The 13,010-nt window shown below is 42.7% G+C and overlaps 1 protein-coding gene across 2 annotated transcripts in view; it reads right to left on the bottom strand.

Annotated features, from left to right (window-relative positions):
• The window catches only part of LOC135217932 (probable E3 ubiquitin-protein ligase HERC4), a 267,751-nt gene extending 256,220 nt beyond the window's left edge, over positions 1-11,531 (bottom strand). Inside the window, exon 1 of one of the 2 annotated variants that reach the window (XM_064254022.1) lies at positions 11,268-11,531. The gene's annotated coding sequence lies outside the window, so the exon portion shown is untranslated. The other variant, XM_064254023.1, reaches the window with a different exon arrangement.
• Between the last annotated feature and the right edge of the window lie 1,479 nt (positions 11,532-13,010).

The raw sequence follows: 13,010 nt of genomic DNA, 5'->3' as shown, positions 1-13,010 counted from the left end.
ACCGACATTCCATGGTGGGTGTCGATACTTATGGGTACCAGAACACACCAGTAGAACGGAGTAATGACTGATCTGGATCAACCGATACAAAGTCCACAGCGTAGCTCGAGACTGTCTCGGACGCTTCGACAGCTGCCGACTGACTGCGTTCGGTTGTGTGAGGCGAGCTGTCCATGCATCCGAGGCATAGTCACGTGACCCTCCCCTTTTGAAGGGTTATGCTGAGAGACCATACAAATTGTCTATCTGTTGCCAATGATGCTGGAAGGCGAGAGATGATTCTTTCAAGGCATGTGCCCAACTGACGAAAGTCAATTGCCTTCTAGAGACAGAGGTCCCTGATGGCAAGACAGAAGTTCTCAAAGTAGTTGAATCTCAACTAAGGAGAAACAATACTATGTGCCGTTGAAGACGAAGGTGATAGGTGAATGCAGACCTACGTCTTCACAGCTGAATCGAGAGAAGTTAACTCTCGAGATTCTGAACATAGAAAAGTCCCGCCGATGACACCAACCCGTGAAGACGGCTTAATCCCTGTTGTTTTACAGAGGACTGAAAACGCTAAACCGCTACTTCATTGCTGTTTGGTGAGAAGTCGGAGTTGCAATGAAAGCGGAGTGATGAAAACACAGGGATTGTAATGCCTGAAGGACCACTTCTCATGGGCTGAATCAGGGAGGACATCTATGTACGTACTTGGAAGTAGAGCTAGCAGGGCAGGAAAAAGGCGATGTCTTCCGTTATACATCTACAATTCGGGGTGGACAATGAACAATTGCACATCTACGAATACAAGATATATTTAGAGGACAAACTCAGATGTCTGAAGAAATCATACCGCGTCATCGCAGCTGCAGGTGCGATGCAGCGGGAGACTAAGATACAGACTTTTGTTACCGTGCGGTAAACAGAAAGATGATAGCGAGTCTAGTGAGATATCTGTCTGAAAATTCTCCCAATGTCAAAGGCGATGCAGTAGAGATGATCATCCACGTATATGAGAATTCCAGCCAACCAGAGACCTAAGTCTGTGATTGCCGGGCATAGATTCGGTTCGGTAGTCAATCATCGCAGAGGAGAGAGACAATATCCGACTGTACTATCTAGGAGAGCCAGCTGGTACTGGGCTGCAGCAGGCAGGGCTGGCAGGCAGCCCAATACACCGCTAGCTCTCGCTCACTCGTCATCCTGAGTTTCCAGGTAATCCATTCCAAGAAGGAATGCATTCGGCTAGAACCATCGAGCGCAAAACAATACGCTCGAGAATTTGCATTTAATCGAAACGGATTTCGGTGAATGCAAATGGTGTGGTGTTGTTGTTGTAACAATACCACAAGTATCTTAAAATCGAAACTGGTAACTCCTGGGAGGTTTGCTGGGCAGTCCCGAGTTGCAGTTCAATTAAGAAGATACTATTCGTCTTGATCACAACCCGTAGAGTTAACTACGGTATGTGCTTACACCTAAGACAATTCAACTATTATTATAGTTATTATTATAAAAGTAGTTTAATCAGACCACTGAGCTGATTTTCAGCTCTCCTAGGGCTGGACCAAAGGATTAGATAAAATGCCATAGCTGGGACCAAATTGGTCATTCAGGATAAATAAATAAATTGCAACTAGGCAAATGCTTTCATACTACAACACACACACACACAATAAATACATTTACTCATGTTCCCTTACATACATACTAAAGCGTTGCATATTAAAATTCAGAATGTTTTAACTTTTTGAAATTTTGTTTTAAAATTCACTAAAAACACTAATGTTTTATATCTTATTAATTAAAATGTAGTTCATCAGAAAAGTCAAAATCGGAACTACCGAAAATGTAAGAGATTCTGACAAAATTTCTTTTATTGTCTTATTTCCAAAAGATGACAGTCTCTGCTGGTCATACTTTGGACACTCGCACAAGACATGTCTGACTGTTACCAACTCCTTGCACTCTGAACACTCTGGAGCAGAGTCAAATTCGAGAAGGTATGACAAAAACATGTCTTGTCCAGATCTGGCAACCAGAAAAAGAGTACACTTGCAGTTCACCCACCCTCTTGGCTGTAGCCAGCGAGACAAGGAAGTGTGTCTTAGAAGAGGGGTCCCTAAAATCGGCTGTATTCAGAGGCTCAAACGGAGGGAACCTTAAGGCTTGAAGGACTTTATTAACGTCCCATGTCAGAGGAGAACACTGTGGACTGGGTCGAGATAGGGAAAAGGATCGAATTAAATGTCTAATGACATAAGATGAAAGGATTTCAGGGAGCCTTGACTTAAAAACATAGGAAAGCATCGACCTATGACCCTTAATGCACGAAGGTGACGGCCCTGTCATGATGTAAATGAACTAAAAACTCCGCTACTTTTGGTAAGGAAGGTCTAGAAATTGAATGTCCTTGAGACTTACACCAACGTCTGTAAACCGACCATTTAGCCTGATAATTCACTCTGGTTGATTGCCGTCTGGCAAGAGCCAACTGTCGTGCCACTCTGGAGAACCCTTCGTGCTTGGAGAATCTCCTGACAGTCTCCAGGCATGAAGATGAAGTATGTGGAGCCTCTGATGGAACCGATGAAAATGGGGTTGTTTGAGAAGATCTGGTCTCTCTATCAGACGAATGGGGGGCTCCACCAGAGCATCCAGTGGGTCGGGAAACCACTCCTCCTGTGGCCAGAAGGGGGAAATCAAGGTGAGATCCAGATGCTTGGCTGCCCTCACTTTGTTGAGGACTGACCTCACCAGAGCGAATGGAGGAAATGCATAGGCATGAAGGTCCTCCCAGTCCTGCAAAAGAGCGTCTGTCCCGGCACTCTGTGGAGTCTGGTAAGGGGCGAAGAAGATCTGGCACCGAAAATTCAGTGGGGTGGCAAACAGATCGACTGTGACAGGCCACTTCTTCCTGAGCCTGTCTAAGACTTCCAAGCAAAATGTCCATTTCGACCCTTGAACTTCGTTCAGTCTCAACAAGGCATCTGCTAAGACGTTGTAATGGCCCAGGATAAACAATATATTGACATGATCCTCTCTTCCTCTGACAAAAGGCCTGAAGTGGCTTCGGAGCCCAGGTGCGCGCCCCAACCTTGATCCGAGGCGTCTGACCAAAACATTAGGTCTGGCGGAACTGAAAGAAGAGATGTCCCTGACTTGAGGTGGTGAACTTGCATCCACCAAAGGAGATCCTTCCAACATTGTGGAGAGGAGGCGACTATCGTGTCCTCGGACACGAAATCCCACGACTGGCGAAGTGTTGACTGAATGGACCTCATTCTGAGACAACCTCTGGGAACCAGTTTGACGAGGGATGACAAATGGCCCAGGAGAGTCCTCCAAAGGGAAACTGGCTGCATTACGGAGGACAAAAATTCTTCGACCAGACTTAGAAGCTTGTCTATCCATTTCGGAGCGGGAGAAGTCCTCAAAATCTGGGAATTCAAATCAATCCCCAGATAAGTCATGATCTGGCAAGGGATTAGACTGGACTTGTCGAAGTTGACACGAATGCCCAACTCAACACAAAGAGAAAGAACTATCTCCCTCGACCGGAGACATTTCTCTAGAGATTCGGCCTGGACTAGCCAATCGTCCAGATACCGAAGCATCCTTACATTTAACTGATGCAGAATAGTCAAAAAAGGAGCCATCACCCGAGAAAAGACCTGTGGAGCAGTGGTGAGGCCGAAACAAAGGGTCTTGAACTGGAAAACTCCCGAGTCCGTGAAAAACCAAAGGTAAGATCTGCTCTTCGGATGGATGGGGATTTGCATATAAGCATCCTGCAGATCGATGGAAATCATCCAGTCCCCCATCCTGACGGATGAAAGAACAGTCTGAACCGTCTCCATCCGGAACTTGGACTTTAGAATGAACTTGTTCAAGACCGAAAGATCTATGATGGGGCGCCAAGCACCCGAGGCCTTTAGAACTACAAACACCCATGAGTAACACCCGGGAGAAGGAGGAGCTTGCTCTATGGCATCCTTCTCCAAGAGAGCCGAAAGCTCCTTCACCAAGGCTTTGACCCCTGATTGAGTGAGAAGAATAACTGCTGAACTCAAGAGGACAATTGAAAAGTGGAGGTCTCGAAACAAAAGGGATCTCGTAACCTACCTTCAGGACCTCCACTACCCAAGCATCCACTGCTCTCTCCTGCCAAGCTGACCAATGGCGAGAGAGACAAGCTCCTACTGCGGTCTCTGGGCGAGGTAATGACTCCTACTTCCGAAAATTCTAACGCAGAGACAAGGAAGAAGAAGGTGGTCCTCCTGGAGGTTGAGCTCTTCCCCTGCTCTTAGAGCCAAGCCAAGAACCTCTCCCGTGTTTCAAAGAGTGAGCACCAGAGGAGGAAGCTGAGAAACCCAAGATGTACTCTGGAGAAACAAGCCAGAAGGAGGAGGTTGTTAGGCTGGAGCAGAAGGCACGGATCTGGCACTAAACTTATGCTTACTCCTTGAAGGAACGGGAGGAAGACCAGAGGAAAAAGCCCTTGATAAGGCCCAGTGAGCTCAGGAAGAGGCATCACCTTGATGTACCTTCAAAAACTCAGAAAGCACAGACATTTCAAATAGGGAATCGCCAAAAGGAGAAGAGGACAACAAACAGTTTCTCTGAATCTCCGATACAGAGGAGGGTAACTGCGACAAATACAGGCTACGCCTTATAGAAACAAGGAAGGCCTGCATTGAAGCGGCAAGCTCATTCTGATGTACAGAAACGATTGAAATAGACGAGCAGAATTTCTCAAAAAGAGGAGCATCAGGAGGAACAAACCTGGAGTCCTTGATATACATTAAAAGACCTCCGAGGAGCCAAATATTGAAGGATTGAGCTTCTTTTAAGGAGCTCATAACAGACTCCATGGCAATAAAGTCTTTGATTGAGACCAAGACCGAAGCCTTGGAAAGCAAAGGTTGACCCGAAAGTTGGACAAAATCAGGATTTGGTTTGGGGGGTTGAGAGAGTGAAGTATCATCCGCCACCTGATAAACTCATCTCCGGTGTTGTAGAAGAGAAGAGAGCTTCCTCTTCCCTTCCCCAATCACCTTTGAAAGTTTAGTGGCGACGTCCGCCCTCACTCTCGCGAACCTCTGAGCAAAGGGAAAACGTAAAAATTCCCGCGACCGGGAAGGATCGGCAAGAAAAAATCCCTTCTGTAATACAGCGAGGCGGAGGCTGCTTCTGCTCTTTAGGCCTCGCCTGAGGAAGAAAACACAAAAATTAAATAAAAAAGTTTCTTGAACTCGACATCATGACCGTTGATCAAAAAAACATCAATATCACACGAATCCACATCATCGTCATCATCATCACCATCGTCAGATCCTAACTGAGAAACTTCCCCTGAAGTAAGATCCTAACGACTAGCTGTCTTAGGTCTAACACTAATACCCCTCCCCCCTTCTCCTAAATAAGCGCCCTTTGGGACTAACAGGGGACACATAGGGTAAAGAATTGTCAAGCACCTGCCCAGACCGGATCCCCCCCTAGGCCTTCGCCACGACAGGGTATCTGTCGCACCGTTACCCATGGTGCTGTCGACAAGTACCTGACGAGGAGCTGAAAATGAATCTAAAAGAGTGTTAGACATTCTAGTAAAAGCTTCTTCAAAATTCTCTGACAGCTTGTTAAACTTGGCTGAAATGTCTTATCTAAACTAAGCTGTAATTTTTCAAATTTCTGTTTCCAACTAGTTTCCATCACCAAAAACTTTGAATCAACATCAGAAACGACTTCACTATTTACTGGTTGTACAGGTGGCAAAGCATCAATTAATTCGGAATTGGAATCACAAGATACCGAAACCGAAGAGCCAGAACCATGAGCGCACAAATCAAGGAAATCACTAGATACAGGTCTAGCTACCGATTTCTCTTCTCCTTAATCAATCTGTTATGCTGCAAGATTCTTTGATGTTTCATATAAGTCGTCATGCCTTTGTCAGACCAAGGCTTACATAAGTCACAAAGAGAAGTCAAGTCACAAACCTGTCCACGACAAAGGCTACAAATGTCATGGGCTTCATACTCCCTGCTACTCATCTTGTCCCACAAGCCGGCAATTCCTAATGTTGCTGGCAGAAGGAAGCATCAAATTATCTAGGCTATCCATTGGACTGTTGGGCAGGTCACGTAATTCCGGGTCGCAAAAGTTTGTAATATAATATAAATATCACAATAGAAATAAAAAGTTAATTCACTATTTCGTGGATGTAATACGCGAGTGGTAATTAACAAAGTTGCATTAACAATTAATGAGAACTTTAAAGGCACAAAAAGGCTTAGGAAATTTATAAAGAGCGGCTGTGATGTAAACAGCACGAGCGCTCATTAACAACTGATTTTCAAGGGAAGGTTTTGTAACTGTCAACGACAGTGTTGCCAACTGGCGGACAGAATAGGAGGTAACAGGGTTGCCAGTGTGGTAAATTTTGGTGCGGTTTTTGGGGATTTAGGGCTAGATAAATTATATTAAGGTAATGTTTATTAATTTGGCGATTTTTGATTGGTTGTCAAAGCTTGGGGGAACAGGCCCCATTTTGCTCAGGGTACTCTTGCATGATACAGGGGCAGGCCAGACACTCAGCAAGCAAGTGTACCATCCACACCTTGCTTGTAATGCATGGAGGAGTTCCTGCTAGAGACGTCCCTGGAGGAGGCAGTCTCAGTGATGCAGAATCATTGGAGGGCATGGAGTAGGGTGACGAGTAGCTTACCTGGAGGAGGAGGAGCTGTCCTACTTATGAAGCCTTTTCTTATACAAGAACCATGAGGGTGATTGCCACCCCACACTCTAATCACACTGAGCATAGAGCAATGTCAGATCTACCAAGTATGGGTGACAAGTCTGCTCCAGTAAGTTACTGTGATTGTGTGGCACGTACCAATTGAAGCACCACAAACCAAAGAGGATCCCTACCCCTTACAGATTTCCAACAAGGACATCCTGGCTGGAAGCTTAATGGCATTGAGCTCCCTGCAATTGCAACAACAGTAGGCATAAATAATTTCATTGTAAGGATCCCCCAGCTCCCAAACAAACCCACTTCTTTGCCAAGAGAAGGGTGTACTACTCATGGTGGCAGTTAGAAAGTTAGTAGGAACTGGTAAGCTAACTACTAGCCTACCTACTTTACCAAACCCTTCTCAACAGCAACTACAGTAGATTAGTAAACTTTGGGGATCCACTCAAACAGAGGGCATGGAGGTTTACTACATCCTATAATCCCCCTTCACATACCCATCAAAGACATTCTTTCCCATGTAACGAAAGAGTAAAAAGCACTGCCTAATCCACATCACGAATTCAACAAATCTTTTTCTCCTCCTCCAGAACCTCTAACCATGACAGTTCTTCAAGTTCTTCCCACTCATCGTTGTACCTCACTGTCTATGGAGGACTATGATGGTGGCCCTCTAAAAGCCTCCTGACATCCCATGCTGGAGTAGTTTTCAGCTTTTCACCCAAAAATGAACACTTTACTGATTACATCTTTGGCTAGGGGTTCTCCTGCTGGCACTGACAGGGCAGGAGGAGGAGTTCCTGCTAGAGACATCACTGAAGGAGGCGGTCTCAGTGATGGCAGAATCATCGGAAGGCATGGAGTAGTGTGATGAGTGGCCTACCTGGAGGAGGAGTTGCCCTACTTATGACACCTTTTCTCATACAAGAACCACCAGGGTGATTGACACTACAGATTCAACATCCATGGCACCTAGAGACTGGTTGTGGGTTTACCATTATTGAAGACATGAAATTACTATAGAGCTTGGCCTTGTCTACACAGCAATGAAATTTACACAGCAATGAAATTCAGGTTTTATGTCCTCCAAAGTAGCCATGATACACAAAGGACACCCACACACTTACATGGGAGACGTACTACACACACAGTCTCACACAGAAACACAAATATCACTCTCAAGGCCTGCCCTATGAAGCTATAATAAAAAAAAAAGGCACTAATATTTCACTATCATACACTGGGCTACTGGAAGTGTCAAGGACACTGAGGGGGCAGTGACCCTGCAGTAAAAATGCAACACGGGCACAAACACACAACACACACAAGGGCAATCTCCACAGAAACAGGATATACACATAGTGACGTTGGGAGCAGGCACAGCTGAAAACACAAAAGATTAAGGCCAGCTCCAGTCACGAGCGACTCATAGGCTTATTCAATACGATTTGTTACAAAAGATTAAAGCCAGCTCCGGTCACGAGCGACTCATAGGCTTATTCAATAAGATTTGTTTTTTTTAGCTGTCAGTGACAGCCAAAGCACACATTTTGTGCAAGAAACTCCTCCCTAGTTATAAAAGTGTAGGTTTGAATTTCCAAAGTATCCCAAGTTTAATTTTCTAGTCAGTAGGAGTACAAGCAACAAATGCATGGATATATCTATATAAAAGAAAATGGTTTACATTCCCAAGAAAACTATTATTTGTTCAATGCTCCCTAAGTAATGACCCACCACCAACACATATAGGTTTAAGAATTATGACAACACTTTACACCAAAATGAGAGTATTTCTAAGGAAGAGATCTGCAAGGAGATACTGTTTATTAATTAGGAAGAGATCTGCAAGGAGATACTGTTTATTAATTAAATTTTTTACCTGAAAAATATATAGAAAAGGGACATATGATGCAGTACAGGTAAGACAACTAAAAAAATTTACTGAAATATTTGGGAAATTTGCTATCTTTGTGTTTTTTAGCATAAAATCTATTTAGAATGCCATGTTTGGTACCAGTGTCTGGAGTTTTAGCATAAAATCATAAACAAAAGACAGTAAATTTCTCACATGTATTTGTTAACATTTTCAAACTATCTCATCTTTAATGCAACATATAAAATCTGTTCTACATTGTTCCGTTAAAGAATATCTTTAATAAACAATATATCTATGCAGAGCTCTTCCTTACTATATTATCCAAAATGAGTTGTGAGACCAAAGTAAAAGTTTAGATGGGCAACTTGCATGGCAGCCAAAGAAAAAATATATAGTACTGTAACCAACAGGCAGCTAAACAGTATGTTGCTCCTCACCTACCTGTCACCACAGGTTATTCACATAACATTTTAATTGTCACAGGAAGAAGCATGATTACAAGCTGTGTTCATCCAAACCTTACGCTAAGATCAGGATACGCCACAGTACAAAGTTGAGGAGGAGACAAGGGGCGACATCCTTACCAGGTAGGGTTTTGCCTAGTGTACGTACATGGTTAGGTTTAGATAAATTTCTGTAGGAACTAGCCTAGTATACATTTATGGTTAGGTTTGGATAAATTTCTGTAGGAACTAGCTTAGTGTATATACACTGTACGGTGTAGATAAATTTCTGTAAGACCTAGCCTAGTATACGTTAATGGTTAGGTATAGATAAATTTCTGTAGGAACTAGCTTAGTGTATGTACAGTTAGGTGTAGATAAATTTCTGTAGGAACTAGCTTAGTGTAAGTCCATGGTTAGGTGTAGATAAATTTCTGTAGGAACTAGCCTAGTGTATAAATGGTTAGGTGTAGATGAATCTCTGAAGGTGAAATTTTACCCATGATGAACATCTACCACACTTTTCATTCAGTATTCACCTAAGTCTCATTTTTGAAACTACAGAGACACTTACAATTTAAAAAATACTTTACAAAAGACTTGAGATTAAACAAAAGGGGCCTAATTTACTTTTCTGACATTGAACAGCATAGGGTAAATGCCTGAACGGCGACATAGTGGCTACCGATCCCGCAATGCGGCCACCTTCCCAAAAAATTACTTGAATTCGCTGCCATGAGCATCAGTCAAGAGTTGTGGCCCATCCTGCCAGCTCACTAAGACCCTAAGCTACATTCCTCTTGAAAGAAGCGTTTTCTCCTAAATTATGAAATAATGGCAAAGGGTAAATCATGAGCTTTTTCAGGAAGTAGCCGCGTTCTGAGAGAGGTGGCCGCTTGTTGCCGTTCGATCATTTACCCTTGGGATGGGGCTGGAGCTCTACTAGCTAGTATAGGACCTAGGCCTAATTTATGTCACATGGCAGTTCCAGGTCAATGTCGGATAGGACCAGGTCCACAGGGTCAGGTTTAGGGAAGGGATTTAATTTAGAACACAACTGTTGAGGTCACTCACTTGTGTTTGGGTCCCTTACCCAAACCCCGCTGGGGATCCCACAATAGGCTAATACATAGGGTATAAAACCGCATGGTACAGGGGGGGTGGACCATGTACGATCAATGTGTACAACCCCAAAAAAGTACATTAGGCTATAACGCGTCCTGACATCCGAGATGGCATCAGACGCGACTTGTTGTTGGTGAGAAACGGAGCTAAAGACCTCTACTCCGGTGTCAGGACGCGTTATAATGTATTTTCTTGGGTTGTACACATTGATCGTACATGGTCCACCCTTGTACCATGCGGTTTTTTACCCTACTTGTCATACAGTACAGAAGCTATGGCCTAAGGATTGGAAAACTATCAAATAGAATGGTTTAATTTAATCATTATGTTCAAATGGTGATAGTCTACCTAAAACGGAAGTGGCCAATAGGTAGCGCCCACAAATTCAATAGGTAGCCTATTCACGTACTAACAAATTTGACAAAATTCAATGTTCGTTTTATTTGACGATGTAAAAAAAAAAAGGAAGTTGAATAGGCTTAGCTAGTAGTGTTACTATCTCTAATCTGAACCTGCAGATTCAATCTACCATCTGCTCGTAAGTGGCCAATTGGTACAGAGCCAAAAGATTCACCATTCATCTACTAGTATAGCTATAGTATAGTAGGTACCTACATAGGTAGGTAGTAGGTAACATAGGTAGGTACTATTTGACAAAATTCTATGTTCGTTTATTTGACGTAAAAAAAAAAGTAGATTAGGCCTAGTATTATTACTAAATCTAACCTGAAACTGCAGATTCAATCTACCATCTCCCTAAGTTGAGCCTAGGCCTATAGGTAGGTAGGTCACGTTAAGACCCTTTCAATTGAAAACGAATGACGTAAGGTGTCCTAGGCCTAGGCTAAACTAATCCCATCTTCAATTGCTCTTACTCTACAGAAATTAAGCGATGACACGTAGGCCTTGGCTATCTGAAGCATAAGCATCGGTCTAACCTAGAGGACAACGTCGCAGGAGGAGAAGTAAACATCCTCCGAGGTCAAACTACACAGTACTACTACTACGACAGCTCGGGAGAAAGTCGCCCATAGTATATTCTGACAGATCCTCGGGGGAAGATAGGCCTAACAGGACAACTCACGTCTCATTTGAGGTTCGTGTTGGAAATATACCCAGCGGCCTCTAAAACACCAGACAGCTCTCGTCTCGCACTGCGTGATCCCAAAAGTATTTAGAAAAGGAGTCGGCGGTCGATAGGCGGCGGGAGAGATAGTCGCAGCCAGGCCAGCAGTCGCTGCTGGAGTACGAATGGGAACGACTATTCTAGGAGTTTCGCGAAAGCACGAGGAATATTCGTCAACGGTCGACGCAACGCCATCATATTGTACCCCCAGTGCCCCCTAAAGTTCCCAATGCCCATCAATTGCGACTCTCGTTAATTAAGGATTTTGGAGATAGATTATGGTGCCCATAGGTAATTCCTATGTACAGTTTTAAAAGATGGGATGTCAAAACTAGAAAATGGAAAGTACATCCATATTAATGTTAATATAATGGAATAAATTATGTAAATGACTATAACTACATAGTACTATTGTTCTAGTTATCGCAATTATGATCTGTCTCTTGGCATAATTGTTTACGTTTATTATGGTCATAAAGTAAAACCACCTTCCCCTCTCCAAAGTGAAGTTAGATAATAGAGAGTATCGGACTGTCTAGTGAAAAAAAAACAAAAAATTATTAATGTAACTAAATAGCTAGTTATCATAAATCGGTCTTGTATATTTATGGTCAATTGAAAACTCCAATGCTGACTATCCCAATGTGCCTAAAGCCCATCAGTTTGCTACTTTGTTAAGGAATGGAGAACATATCCATATTATGGTAATAGATTACGTCTTCCTGTCAATGAATATTGCAATTTGCAAGTCATAGCACTGTTGTCCTCACAAAATTCCAATGTCTAGGAGCACTCTAGCTAGTTCTCGTATTTATTAATTAACTTACTCTTTCCATAATGTTTACGTTCATTTTAGCATTTACTCTGAGAAGTAACGACCTAGAATAGAAGGTATATCACTCTCTGGGTTGGAAAAAATGGTGCATATAATTCAATGGTTAGCATACAACAGTGTCGTACAGTTTAGTTCAATACAGTACTACAGCAGCGGGAAAAGAGGCTATCAAAGTAAAAATAAAAACTTACAATACACAAAGTTGCTTATGCTATTGTCTAATATGAACAATTTGATATCCCCGTCTTCTTGAGAATTTTGGGATTAATGTATCATTTAAGAACAATAAAACAGTGACGAATACACTGCATATAAAGAACTCTTCCGACACCACTGAAAATTCCATGTAATAACCAAGTATATATGTCAAACTGAGGAAACATTTGGAAAGAGAATGGCACATAAAAAATAAGTGAGATATGCACAGGTGAACAGTGGAATTTTTACTCAACTGAGCAGTGACGGAAAAAAGGCAGTTTTTGTAAAGCAGTGGAAAGATATAATTTAATTGGGTCTAGTTTTATAGGAGGAAATTATTGCCATAACGTAAGTAACAGCAAACTTTTCATGTTAATTTAGAAAAGTTTGTAAACTGCTGAGATTTTGGGGAAAGTAGTAGTTAATACGAAAGTGTAGAGTCGATCGCAAAAGAAAAAAAATTGATTATCTTGTAACTGTATACCTGACCCCGACATTATTGAGTTTATCATTCCATCCCTGTCAAGTGTGGAATTGTTACAATATAGTCTGTATATTGTCCTCTTTCACCTGTTTTGGTGTGATATTGTTTGTTTGTTTGTATGGTCTTTTTACCTTGCATGGAACCGGTGGGTATTCAGCAACGGGGCTTGGTGTGGTATAATATA

Source organism: Macrobrachium nipponense, chromosome 9 (genome assembly GCF_015104395.2).
Source record: "Macrobrachium nipponense isolate FS-2020 chromosome 9, ASM1510439v2, whole genome shotgun sequence".
NCBI lineage: Eukaryota > Metazoa > Arthropoda > Malacostraca > Decapoda > Palaemonidae > Macrobrachium > Macrobrachium nipponense.
The sequence above is the reverse complement of the archived record's forward strand: the minus strand, read 5'-3'. Positions and strand labels throughout refer to the sequence as shown.